Source organism: Ambystoma mexicanum, chromosome 2q, assembly GCF_040938575.1.
Source record: "Ambystoma mexicanum isolate Mex_15411 chromosome 2q, UKY_AmexF1_1, whole genome shotgun sequence".
Lineage (NCBI taxonomy): Eukaryota > Metazoa > Chordata > Amphibia > Caudata > Ambystomatidae > Ambystoma > Ambystoma mexicanum.
The window spans coordinates 1,071,831,653-1,071,845,394 of NC_090924.1; the positions used below are offsets into that span (position 1 = coordinate 1,071,831,653).

General features: G+C 45.3%; 1 protein-coding gene and 1 long non-coding RNA gene across 2 annotated transcripts in view; one reads left to right on the top strand and one right to left on the bottom strand.

The window, feature by feature from the left end:
• The window catches only part of DUS3L (dihydrouridine synthase 3 like), a 947,437-nt gene extending 940,613 nt beyond the window's left edge, over positions 1-6,824 (bottom strand). The window contains exon 1 of the mRNA XM_069648414.1: positions 6,660-6,824. The gene's annotated coding sequence lies outside the window, so the exon portion shown is untranslated. The remainder of the gene's footprint in view (positions 1-6,659) is intronic.
• Positions 6,825-6,865: 41 nt separating this feature from the next.
• Positions 6,866-13,742, top strand: part of LOC138569061 (uncharacterized) — a 35,083-nt gene continuing 28,206 nt past the window's right edge. The window contains exon 1 of the long non-coding RNA XR_011303093.1: positions 6,866-6,980. This is a non-coding gene — a long non-coding RNA (uncharacterized lncRNA). The remainder of the gene's footprint in view (positions 6,981-13,742) is intronic.

Sequence of the window (13,742 nt, forward strand, 5' to 3'; positions counted from 1 at the left end):
GTGGGGTCCGTTTCATGATTATCGCACACAAGATCTGTGGAAAATGTAACTTTTCCATAATCAAACATGATGCCTATAGGAAAGTTAACTTAACTCTAATTATACACATTCGAAAAGAAGAAAGCAACATCATTTCCATTACACCATTTCTAAAGAGCAGATGAGTTAGAAGGGAAGATGATTCCTGTGAAAGAATGAAATCTGAATTTGAAATATTTATTCCTTTTTTGCCACTGTGTGTCAGCCTGGGTCAATCAAGTCATCGCCTGTGTCGCAGTTATCTTTTCTGGAACATTTTGAGTGCTTATAACAGTGTTTAATGCCAGAAACTAAGTACCTTTTTAAGTTTTGCATGCAAATTAAACATCTTGTGGGAAATGTCAAACCCCCAAAATGCGTCTGTTGTGATAGCTATAATGCAGGCAGGTACTCACATGTCCAAATAACATTGTATAATGTATATTTAGTACTATAAAGTAAGCATTTTTCCATTTGCTCAAGGTGCAATCCATCCTAAATAAGAATAATAAAGTAAGTCCCCACAAGGATGGTAACACGCGTCCAAGTCCCCACAAAGATGGTACCGGACATACGAGTAAAAATAAGCATTTTTGCAAATATGAAGTTGGATCCTGTATTATTAATTTTTTATGAACATAGTTCTTCTATTAGCCCATTTCTAAAACATTAGGAAAGGTTAGTCCCCACAAGGCAGGTATCCACACATAGTCCCCACAAGGTAGGTAAAGTGTGTGTGTGCGTGCGTGTGCGTGTGCGCACACACACCCCAAACTGATATAGAGTAGCGGTCTACTCCATTTGGCTACCTCCATGTGTTTAATTTACCCACCACAAAGGTGGTGCGCTCCCTGGTCTAAAAGGATGACTTTAGAGACCATCCTGGGGTCATCTGATGATCATCGAACTACACTAGAAGTCATTCCCACATCATCAGACGTCATCACGCTGTTAAAGTCATCAGCAAATATCTCAGAATGGTGGATGATGATTTGAGGATGAGCTTAGGATGACTTAATGAATATGCTAACAGTATCCCCATTTTAGAATGTTCCTGATGCTTTTAAGATGACCTACTGATCACTTCAAGAGATTGCACGTTTGTCCCTGATGATTTGGGGATGATTCTGGGATGACCTGCTGATTACTTCAAGAGCATTGCCATGAAACATGTTTGTTCTTGATGATTTGGGGATAACTTACTGATTACTTCAGAACATCAGAATTTGTAGGATGATATGCGGACCAATGCAGATTGTCATTCTGCTTTTGCTTAGTTGCACTTATGCTGAATGATCCCCCACTGTGGCAAGTGTAAAGCTTGAGACTATGTTGGGCCAAAGTAGAAGCCAGAGGCCTAAACATAGCATGCACCGTGAGAATCCTTTGCCATCCCAGTCAAAAGCAGGCACCCATCACCCTCACAATGGCAGGGAGGATAGCTCAGTGGCAACGTGCTTGCCTTGGAAGCAAGACGACACAGAGCACCACAGGTTTGATCCCCAGGTCCACGCTTAGAACCTCAGGATATTAAGCGCGTTATAAATAACATATCAAATAAGACAATCCCCAATGTGGCAAGGATAAAGCCTGAGACTATGTTGGGCCAAAGTGGAAGAAAGAGGCCTAAATATAGCATGCACCCCCTGGGTGAGAATCCTTTGCCATCCCAGTCAAAAGCAGGAACCTCACAATCAATACATTTCCATGCTGACTTGTTAGGTAAGAATTGGTGTTGTCCCACTGTGTGAGACTACACAACACTTATCTGCTTGGTATTAGGTAAGCCCACCTTTTGGTATAGGTCTGAACTACACAGGTTTGCAGTGTGACTGAGCAGCCATGCCTATCTCAAGAGGGATAACTGAGCTGTAGAGCTGTACAAATGAAATCTATCTGTAAATACAAGTAGTCAAGTAACACTTAAACTCAAGGTTTCAGTTATAAATAGTTATTTAATTAACATTTTTTAAATAAGCGTTCTTTAGAAAGGCAATTCATGTAACAGTGTAAATATACTTTTAAATTACTTTTCAGAATCAGAGCAAGTTAGTGGATAATCTTTGGATATGCTTCATACACATTTGCTACACCATGGGGTGACTTCAAATCACAAGGACAGTAATGACATTTATATATCAGACTTGCAGATTCTGAGGTTGCAGAAAGGAAAGGTTTAAGGAAAGAAAAAGGTTAAACAGGTTCTCAGTATATTTGAGGACAAATAAATCTTCCAATAAAATATAGACAAGCCTTTCCCAGCAGTAACCGTCTAAAACAAGTTACCACCTATGAGGGACAAACCATATCAAAGTCAGTGGGCTAGTAGAGTCTGCAGGGACCCAGGACAGCCAAAGTCAATTTGAAACAGTCTATGGAGCTGAGGCACTTCTTAGAATCAAATGTCTTGCAAAGTTAGAGAGTGTGTTAGAAAATCACTTGTAGGGTCGCAAGCTGTGAAAACAGAGTTTGAATCAACTCTAAAAGTAAGCCACTGCAATTCCCAACTGAGAAAAGCAAGGCTACAAGACAGTGAGGTAAGTACCCCAAGTCTAAACAGTACCTCTGGTTTGAAGAAGAGTGGTCCAGCTGGCTTCTGTCCTGCTACAGCGTTGCAGACACCGTATTCCTGAGCCTTAGTCGTGGTGACAAGAGGGAGGCCATCTGTAGGGCTCCTGCGGTGGTACTTCGGCGGTCGTTGGCGGCTACAGGCTCTTTTCGGTTCAGCGGCACTTAGCGGGTTTCAGCGCTTAGTGAACAGCACTATTGCGGATCTCTGGTACCGGTTGGGCTTCCTTCACTCCTTGGGTCTGGTGAGGGGACTCTAGCTCTGGTCGTCCTACTTCTGGAGGGTCCTTAGGAGACTCCTGGAACTTCTAGCCGGATTTCAGACATTTCACTCGACTACGGATTACTCAACCCCTGGCATTTGGTTCTTGCCGCAATGAAGAAGTACAGCTAGACAGGGAAGATGGTCCAGTGGAGTTTGTCTCTGGGTTAGTTGGTCCCACTAACCCAAGGGGAGAAGTCCATTCCGGAGCTTCTCTGTCTGAAAAGGGAGTTTCAGCACAGCAGCAGGGCTTCACCAGGCAATTCAAAGGTCCAGGAGGATCGTTGAGGTTCACTTTTTTTTCGTCGGGTGTTTCTCCCAGTGGTCGACTCTGCCTCTAGTCCCAAAACCCTCAACTTTTAAGCAGGTTTCTCCCATTCATGCACAGCCTAGGTTGTCAATCACACATCAGGGTCGCAGTCCTGAAAGGACTGCCAGCCAGCCAGCCAGCCATTCAGGACTGGTTGCATTTAGGCATTCCTAGAGACAAAGGACAGGGGAGTTTCGGGACCCTCCCTCACATCCTGTCCTTCCAGACACACTGGAGCCAGAGGCAGGACTCTGGGCTGAAGTGCGCCAACGGCAAGACAAACAAAGGGCTTCAATCTGTTTGACGCACAGAGTAAAACCCAAGAAAGACCTCACAAACATAAAATGGCAAAAAAAGAAGACAAGGGCCGTTTTGATAAAATGGTCACCCCTCGGTGCGATACTGCAGCTGAGGGTTCAGCCTGCGGTAGAAAAACACTATGGTAGGAAAAATTAAACCACTGCCACTAGTCATTTAAAAGTAGGGAGGGCAACATACAAATGTTACATGAGAATGTAGGATAAGGGGCTACTAGGTAACCCCCCAGCACTCCACATAAGATGGTGTATGCTGGACCCACAAAGAGAAAAGGTAAGTAAAGTAATTTGCACTTTACTATTCTTGGGAACAGTAGTTCACACATGAAAAGGTATTTTAAACCTTATGAAGTTGATGTGCGTCACCATACAAAAAGTAGATGCATATGGAGTTTGTCAGACTCCCAAAACAGTGAAAATACATAATCCAAAAGGTCAAAACACATGATGCAGTGGGAAAAGGGTCTCACTCACGCCAGGGTTAAAATTAAAAAGTCCTACAGTCCAGCAAAAGATCTGGGGGTCTCTAAGGTTGAAGGGAATTAGCACAGAAGTGAGAATTGTCCCTAACATGACTACACCAATATATGCCAGTATTCACATGCACTACTTCACACAATATTCATGTTTGCTTTGCGCAAAATCCAATAATCAACAACCATAACGAAAAGTACATCCAGGATAAAATAAATCAAAAGAAAAGGATCCAAAAAAGAAAGAAGCAATAAACAAACGGAACCACAAAATCCCATCAACTACCAACAACAAGCAACAACAAACCACAAATAGCAAAGACTAAACCCAAAAGACCATGAAAAACACCAATCGAAAGAGGACGCCCACTAAGGAACACAACCCAAGCATCATGCCTCGCCACAAGAAAGACAAAGAAGCCAGAAAAGACAATAGAAATAATAAGAAATCCCAAACCACTCGGGAAGGCACGGACCAGCATGATCCTACAACCCCAAAAAACTCGACAAATATCTGAGATGGCCAAAGAGACATACAAATAAAGAGACTACAACGCTTTCTACCTGTCCACATACGACAATGTGGTAAACAAAAACAGCACAGTAACAATGAACCGACAGCCAACAAGCTTCACAAATACAGACCCAACCAGGATACCAAACGGATGACAACTAATAAACCATCCCAACTCGGTCTCCACCATGGACAATACCCCAAACAGAACAAGGAACAAATTGGAAACCATCACACTCACTCTACACCCCCTATATCACGAAGACTGTAACAACAGAGAGGTAGCGACCCTATTTACCACCCGGAACAAACCAACCCCACCATAAACCTTATCGGTCTACTCGACAAAGAGACTGACCAACAAAGAACCACCCCACCCAAAAGACTCAACTGGGAAAAACCCGCCTGGAATGGAAACCCAACAACCAACACACTGGTCAGAACAAAAAAATACTAACAACAACACAAAAGGGAAATCCAGCAAACTACACTGCAGCCTCCTCAACATTAGATCCATGGCAAAACACTCAACAGAAACCAATGACCTAAGCGAAGGAGGCACAGACGTGATCTTCCTTACAGAAACCTGGCTATCAGACAACTATAAAGCCATCGCAAACGAAGCAATACCCGACAATTATAAATTAATACACGCCAACAGAGAAAACCGAAGAGGAGGTGGAATCACAATTATACACAAAAAAAACACACCTGAGCATATCGAATCATCACAACCAAAACGGAAGACTATGAATCCCTCCTAATCAATATAGAACTCAACAACCAATCCAACATAGTATTCCTACTGATCTACAGACAATCTTCTTACAACCCCAACTTCTGCAACAAAACTAGCGGATGAGGTCGCCATGCTATCAACCCACCACAACAACCTAGGTGAAAGATCTCACCGATACAAACATAGATACAACAGAAGACACACTCAATAATTGGATCACCAGGGCCATTGACCAATTAGCACCAGCTAAAACATAAAAAGCAACACCACCCAAAAAACTGGCAGCAAAATGGTTCACAGAAGAACTGAAAAGAAAAAAAAAAAAAAAAGCAAAATGAACAATACACCAGACAAGACTAAATAAAATACCAAAGACAACTCAAACTGTACAAAGCAACAGTCCTCAAAGCAAAAAAACACCACTACTACGCCACAAGAATCGGCAACAATTCATAGAAAGAACTCCATCACCCCTACACAAACACTTTGTGAAAGTCACTTACACCAGAGCACGGTCTGTGTAGTAGCTGCACAGCAGTTACTGCCTCTGTGAGCCTTAGCCTGCGCAGGTATTATAGATGTAGTCACCTACACCAGAGCAGGGTCTGTGTAGCAGCTGCACAGCAGTTACTGCGTCTGCGAGCCTTAGCCTGCGCAGGTATTATTAGATATGTAGTCACTTACACCAGAGCAGGGTCTGTGTAGTAGCTGCACAATAGTTACCGTGTTTGCGAGCATTATCGGGCACAGGTATTATATATAGTAACTTACACCAAGAGCAGGGTCTGTGTAGTAGCTGCACAGCAGTTACCGCATCTGCAAGCATTAGCTTGCGCAGGTTTTATCATATATGTAGTCACTTACACCAGAGCAGGGTCTGTGTAGTAGCTGCACAGCAGTTACTGCGTCTGCGAGCATTAGCCTGCGCTGGTACTATTATATATGTACAGGGTCTGTGTAGTAGTTGCAAAGCAGTTACTGCGTCTGCGAGCCTTAGCCTGCGCAGGTTTTATTATACATGTAGTCACTTTCACCAGAGCACGGTCTGTGCAGTAGCTGCACAGCAGTCACTGCGTCTGCAAGCTCTAGCCTGTGCAGGTACTATTATATATGTACAGGGTCTGTGTACTAGCTGCACAGCAGTTACTGCCTTTGCAGGCATTGCAGAGCCTGAACCGCACTGTAAATGAGCTTCGGAGCAGCTACTGTGTCTATGCCAATAACAGGCTGCCCCGTGTAATTTCAAAACCAGATGTTTAGAAAATCACGTACTTACAAAATTTAATTTCAACAAGTGATAAGTGCAACACAAGGAATTACAGCTTCCACGTGCATTCCTAGAGGTTGCAAAACGGCTCCTCTTAACAATATAAGAGAGGGGTAAGAACGTCTAAGTCGATGGATGCTAAAAGAAATGCATATAAAATTCACTACAAGAGCTGGATCGCATGTACTCACCTGATGCTGCCTGGAAACTGGACATAAGCGTTTCATAAAGGGTAGTTTTCTAGTTCCCATTCAAGAAACAGACGATACAAACACTCCGCCTCCACCTCAACACGTGGGCTGTTCTGCATCACGTGGGGTTTCAACGTCCGCTTCATGACGTGGGTTGCTTTGCATCACGTGGGTTTCAGCGTCCGCTTCATTACGTGGGTTTCAACGTTCACGTCATCATCATTTTTGCACGAGCTAAAAGGCAACTTAGGCAAGGTGTCGTGAGAGCGATGCTTCCGTTGTAAAGCACATTTCGTATAGTTGATTGTTATTTGGTTTCTGGTAAATCTTAACATTTTCTCATGTTGATTGTCAATATTGGGTAGTGGGTATTTCTATGTATGTTGGTGGTTTATAATGTGCATCAGGGGTGAGAATTACTTAAGTACAGGCGGATTCAGTTCGTTTTGGGCTTTTCTCATGCAGATGTGCGACGTGTGTTTTATGGAGTGGAGATGGGCACGGTTGATGCTAGTTCCCATCCGAGAAACGGACCATCGGTTGTTAGGGCCATTTCTCAGATGGGAAATAGCTGCTTCAGTGTGAGTGAGCTAGTTCCCATTAGAGAAATGGCCCTTTTTTGCCCCCTAGTGGGCAAGTCCTGCATAATAATGGGAACTAGCCCACTCACACAGAGAAGGCTAGTTCCCATTAGAGAAATGGCCCTTTTGCCCCTAGTGGCCAAGTCCTGCATAATAATGGTAACTAGCCTACTCAAACTGAGAAGGCTAGTTCCCATTAGAGAAATGGCCCTTTTTGCTCCCCTAGTGGCCAAGTCCTGCATAATAATGGGAACTAGCCCACTCACACAGAGAAGGCTAGTTCCCATTAGAGAAATGGCCCTTTTGCCCCTAGTGGCCAACTCCTGCATAATAATGGGAATTAGCCTACTCAAACTGATAAGGTTAGTTCCCATTAGAGAATTGGCCCTTTTTGCTCCAGTAGTGGCCAAGTCCTGCATAATAATGCAAACTAGCCTACTCACACTGAGAAGGCTAGTTCCCATTAGAGAAATGGCCCCTTTTGCCCCTACTGGCCAAGTCCTTCATAATAATGGGAACTAGCCCACTCACACAGAGAAAGCTTGTTCCCATCAGACAAATGGCCCTTTTTACTCCCCTAGTGGCCAAGTCCTGCATAATAATGGGAACTAGCCCACTCACACAGAGAAGGCTAGTTCCCATTAGAGAAATGGCCCTTTTGCCCCTAGTGGCCAAGTCCTGCATAATAATGGGAACTAGCCTACTCAAACTGAGAAGGCTAGTTCCCATTAGAGAAATGGCCCTTTTTGCCCCTAGTGGCCAAGTCCTGCATAATAATGGGAACTAGCCCACTCACACAGAGAAAGCTAGTTCCCATTAGACAAATGGCCCTTTTTGCTCCCCTAGTGGCCAAGTCCTGCATAATAATGGGAACCAGCCCACTCGCACAGAGAAGGCTAGTTCCCATTAGAGAAATGGCCCTTTTTGCTCCCCTAGTGGCCAAGTCCTGCATAATAATGGGAACTAGCCCACTCACACAGAGAAGGCTAGTTCCCATTAGAGAAATGGCCCTTTTGCCCCTAGTGGCCAACTCCTGCATAATAATGGGAATTAGCCTACTCAAACTGATAAGGTTAGTTCCCATTAGAGAATTGGCCCTTTTTGCTCCAGTAGTGGCCAAGTCCTGCATACTAATGCAAACTAGCCTACTCACACTGAGAAGGCTAGTTCCCATTAGAGAAATGGCCCCTTTTGCCCCTACTGGCCAAGTCCTGCATAATAATGGGAACTAGCCCACTCACACAGAGAAAGCTTGTTCCCATCAGACAAATGGCCCTTTTTACTCCCCCAGTGGCCAAGTCCTGCATAATAATGGGAACTAGCCCACTCACACAGAGAAGGCTAGTTCCCATTAGAGAAATGGCCCTTTTGCCCCTAGTGGCCAAGTCCTGCATAATAATGGGAACTAGCCTACTCAAACTGAGAAGGCTAGTTCCCATTAGAGAAATGGCCCTTTTTGCCCCTAGTGGCCAAGTCCTGCATAATAATGGGAACTAGCCCACTCACACAGAGAAAGCTAGTTCCCATTAGACAAATGGCCCTTTTTGCTCCCCTAGTGGCCAAGTCCTGCATAATAATGGGAACCAGCCCACTCGCACAGAGAAGGCTAGTTCCCATTAGAGAAATGGCCCTTTTTGCCCCTAGTGGCCAAGTCCTGCTATTTCCCATTAAAGAAGTGGCCCTTTTTGGCCCTAGTGGCCAAGTCCTGCATAATAATGGGAAATAGCCCACTCACACAAAGAAGGCTAGTTCCCATTAGAGAAATGGCCCTTTTTGCTCCCCTAGTGGCCAAGTCCTGCATAATAGTGGGAACTAGCCCTCTCACACTGAAGCAGCTATTTCCCATTAGAGAAAGTGCCCTCCGACCTGGAAAGGCAGAAAGGTCCTCTTGTCTAATGGGAACTAGCCCACTCACACTGAAGCAGCTATTTCCCATTAGAGAAAGGGCCCTCTGACCTGGAAAGGCTGAAAGGTCCTTTCGTCTAATGGGAACTAGCCCACTCACACTGAAGCAGCTATTTCCCATTAGAGAAAGGGCCCTCCGACCTGGAAAGGCAGAAAGGTCCTCTCGTCTAATGGGAACAAGCCCACTCACACTGAAGCAGCTATTTCCCATTAGAGAAAGGGCCCTCCGACCTGGAAAGGCAGAAAGGTCCTCTCATCTAATGGGAACTAGCCCACTCACACTGAAGCAGCTATTTCCCATTAGAGAAAGGGCCCTCTGACTTGGAAAGGCAGAAAGGTCCTCTCGGCTAATGGGAACTAGCCCACTCACACTGAAGCAGCTATTTCCCATTAGAGAAAGGGCCCTCCGACCTGGAAATGCGGAAAGGCAGAAAGGTCCTCTCGTCTAATGGGAACTAGCCCACTCACACTGAAGCAGCTATTTCCCATTAGAGAAACGGCCCTCTGACCTGGAAAGGCAGAAAGGTCCTCTCGGCTAATGGGAACTAGCCCACTCACACTGAAGCAGCTATTTCCCATTAGAGAAACGTCCCTCCGACCTGGAAAGGCAGAAAGGTCCTCTCGGCTAATGGGAACTAGCCCACTCACACTGAAGCAGCTATTTCCCATTACAGAAACGGCCCTCCGACCTGGAAAGGCAGAAAGGTCCTCTCGGCTAATGGGAACTAGCCCACTCACACTGAAGCAGCTATTTCCCATTAGAGAAACGGCCCTCCGATTTTTCTGCCTCTCCAGGCCAGAGGGCCGTTTCTCTAATGGGAAATAGCTGCTTCAGTGTGAGTGGGCTAGTTCCCATTAGACTCTTTCTGATAATGTTCAAAACAACACTTTATAGCCAACCCTCACAGTGCTGTAACAAACTCCTCAATGGTCTCACAACATTTCTGTTGTCTGATAGAAAATTGATAACAAGCCAAAATGTTATTCCCCTTCCCTCGTAATGCTTGTCCATCTTGGCTATGCATACATCAAGCTGGTTGCCCACCTTGATGCATTCAGCTTGTTTTAAGAAATTGTTGTCCAGCCCGACCTCGACAAAAGAAACGGTGCCTCTTTCTTTTTACTCAAATAATTAGGACCATATACTGCTAACATATACTTCTGGAATCTTTCTTTCGATTTAATAACCTAGGAATAACCCACTGCCTGGTATATTTCCCATAATCTTTGAATTCGTTTCTGTTGCTTCCCTATTTTTGTGCTCTTGGTATTTGTCACCTTGTTCACAGGGACAAATGTCTGTAATCTCCCTTTTAAGGTGCACTGAAAAAACACCTCTCAGAGTAACAGCCAATTGTGCTACGGCATGCTCCCTTCTTTATGTGTGCAAGTTTTTCTTTCTGTCGAAGCAGTGCACGTGGGACAGGCACAGCACGGAGCGCAGTGCCCGCAGTGAAGGCCTTCAGCTTGTTACATAGCTAAGCAACAGACATGTCAACTCCTTATCATGTCTAAAATTGCCAGGTAACAACTTGCAACACCGGACGATGCGTCCTTGGATCACGTGTTCTGTCGTCTGCATGCACGGCTATGCTGCTAGCGTGCTTCCTGTGTCCTCATAGGCTCACGCACAGCCCAGATAATCCCCAATACATGCCTGGAGAGTCCCACTGAGCCACCTTTTTGACCCTGCAACTAACCCTGTACTTGTTCAGCCAGGGCAACCACACTCCATGGCAAGTGCAGGCTCTTCGTCATTGCCGCAACTCATCACCAGTTAAGGAAGTGAACCAGAACACAGCCAGTATGTGTGACTTCATTTCTTTTAAGTTCATCTTTATGCTGTAACAACTCTCTGTCCTCACCCTTACACCAACCACCATACAACTTGCCTTGCATTATTTTCTAGTGTTCTCTGTTCACATTCCACACCCATAAGATTGCCTCTGCTGACATTCCGAACACTGTAAGGAGTCCCCCTTTCTTCTAGAGGAGTTTAATCCCATGGCCACTTTCCGTATTCTAATATTACTCAACTAGAGTTGTATTGCCAAGTGGGAATGGTTCAGTTAGTCCCCCTCTAGTGCTCTATATGAGCATAGGTTGAGGTTGATCCTCCTCGGATTGACAACACATTGGCCCTATTGGGCATGAAGATTTGTTTGCTCTCCTGGCCAGAAAGACCATTTGTCTGTCCTGGGCTTGAAGATGCGCTGGCACTCCTGGGCTTGAAGACAAAGATAGGCCCTTCCAGGGGCCAGAAACTGATTATGTGATGCATCGGCAGGGCCAGAAACCGAAGAGAGGCCTACTCAGCTTGGTGTTGAGAGTTAAACCACGGTCAAGTGTGTTTACCCAGGGTACTGCACCCCTCCTCATCTCACCAATACCCCTCTCTACTTTTGATGGGCTAGGTATTAGGTTAAGATATAAAACAAGGCACCAGCTAGCATAATACTTAATGGACACAGGCTTTCGTCCACACCATTTACCTTATTTTCAGGGTCCACCTTCTGCACTTCTTCCTTCCTCCACCTTCTTTTTCTTACTCCTTTCCAAAAATGTTCCTCCATCGGTGGCCCTCTTCCTACACCGATTTTGTCTGTACCTTTTAAACTGTTCTCCAAGTAATTTCTTCCTTTCTCTTGTGTCTCACCTTCCATCTCTGCTTTTCCCCCTTGCTAGTTTTCCCCTTTTCACATTGCTCTCCCCTTTCCCTTCCTTTGACGCATCTTCACCTTCCTCTCCCATCCACCTCAAGTCTTACTCTTCTTCAACTCCCTTCGCCTTTCTTCTTCCTCTTTTACTCCGCTCTTTACTGCAACGCTTGTTTCCAAACTCCCATACCAGGACTTCTACCAAAGCCTCCCTGTATAGTCCTGCCCCTTTTTATACTGGAAAAGGAAAGGTGTTAATTAATGTGCCCAACTCCTTGTGTGTACGTGACAAAGTGATTGGCTCTTCTGAGTAACTCGCCATCATCAGATCTAGGAATTCGTATCAGTTATAAATTGTCAGCTGCCAACTTGAAGTTAAGCAGCCCTGTCATGGTAGCTGCCTGACACCACCATGGTGCCTCCTGCAGGCAGCTGCACAATAACTCTGCCAACCTTGAACCTCCTCATATGCCAACTTCATTGCATACCCAAGCTCAAGTAGGTCTTTTCCACAGTCCATCCTGCAGACTGTGTATTCAAATGTACTTTTAGTGGGATCAAAGACGATACTCACAAATCTTTTGACCTTCTAATGCAGAGTTGTATATTCTTCAAAACTCTACCAGGTCTTGAATTACAGACTGGTACCTGGCAAAGGATAAAGTGGATAGGGTAGACGCCTTGGGGATACCTTATATACTGGCTATTATCTTTCTGAAAGTACAGGCCTCTCCAGGGTCTCGTAGCTCCATTCCCATATGTCCACCTAGAAACATGGTCACAGTTCTCTTTTTTATGCTGTCACTCAGTTCATTGTTGTACTCAATATGTAATTCTTTTCATTGACAGTTTCATAATTTAAGTCATTTATATTCCATGAAAGTACTTATATTGTTAAAGTAGGCCTTATTTTCATTTATTTTATTACTTGAGTTATCAGTTCATGGTTCTTACATATTTATCATATTCAAGATTTATTATAACCATTTAATTGGACCAAAGTGTGAAATATCTTAGCCGTTGGCATAATTATGGATCTATGTGTTGAAATTGAACCTGAAGTAGTTGCATTTTTTCCAAATGTTTTGTACCAATTTTTTTAAAAATCAGATTTTGGGGTAGGTCGCTGCCACTGCACTTGGGGATGGTGGACTCACATGGGAGACAGATGCCGAAGGCCGGGGACATCACCTCCAGCCGTCCTTGAGTTTTGGCTGGGCTACATTACAGCTTTTCCCTTCGTGGAGGTTTAGGCACACTGCCGGGGCTCCCTGGTGGGGGAAAGCTGTAACATAGGCCAGCCAGAGCTCCAAGATGGTTGCAGGTAAAGTGCCCGGCCTTGGGCAGCTGTCTCCCATGTGGGTTGACCATCCCGCAGCCCAGCAGCGGTTCCAGGAAGCCCCAGAAGGGTGCCACTCCCTCAGGGTAGGTGACCCTGTCAGGGCTCCCTGGGACAGCCGCTGCACTTGGACATGGTCACCCCATATGGGAGACAGCTGCCCAAGGCCAGGAACAATCTATCCTGGAGTTCTGGCTGGCCTGACTTACAACTTCTCCCTCTGGGAAAGGTCGGGGAACCTGCCGGGGCTCCCTGGGAGTCCTGCTGCACTTGGGGATGGTGGACCCACATGGTAGTCATCCAAGGTCGGGGACATCACCCAAGACCATCCTGGAGCTCTGGCTAGGCAGCGTTACAGAATTTCCCCTCAGGGAACTGATGGAGACCCTTCTGGTGCTCCTTGGGACTGCCGTTGGACTTGGGGGATGGTCAACACTTTTTCACCCAGGTAGGTACACCCACACGAGGTACTGTTTTCATCCAGACACCTTCGGGAAGGTAGGCCATGTGTTGGTGGTATGTTTCAGTAGTTTCCAGGTTGGAAATGTCTGAAAATTGTGTTTATTTTCCCTAAAGTTCAGACTTTGCCGGGCTTTTGGGT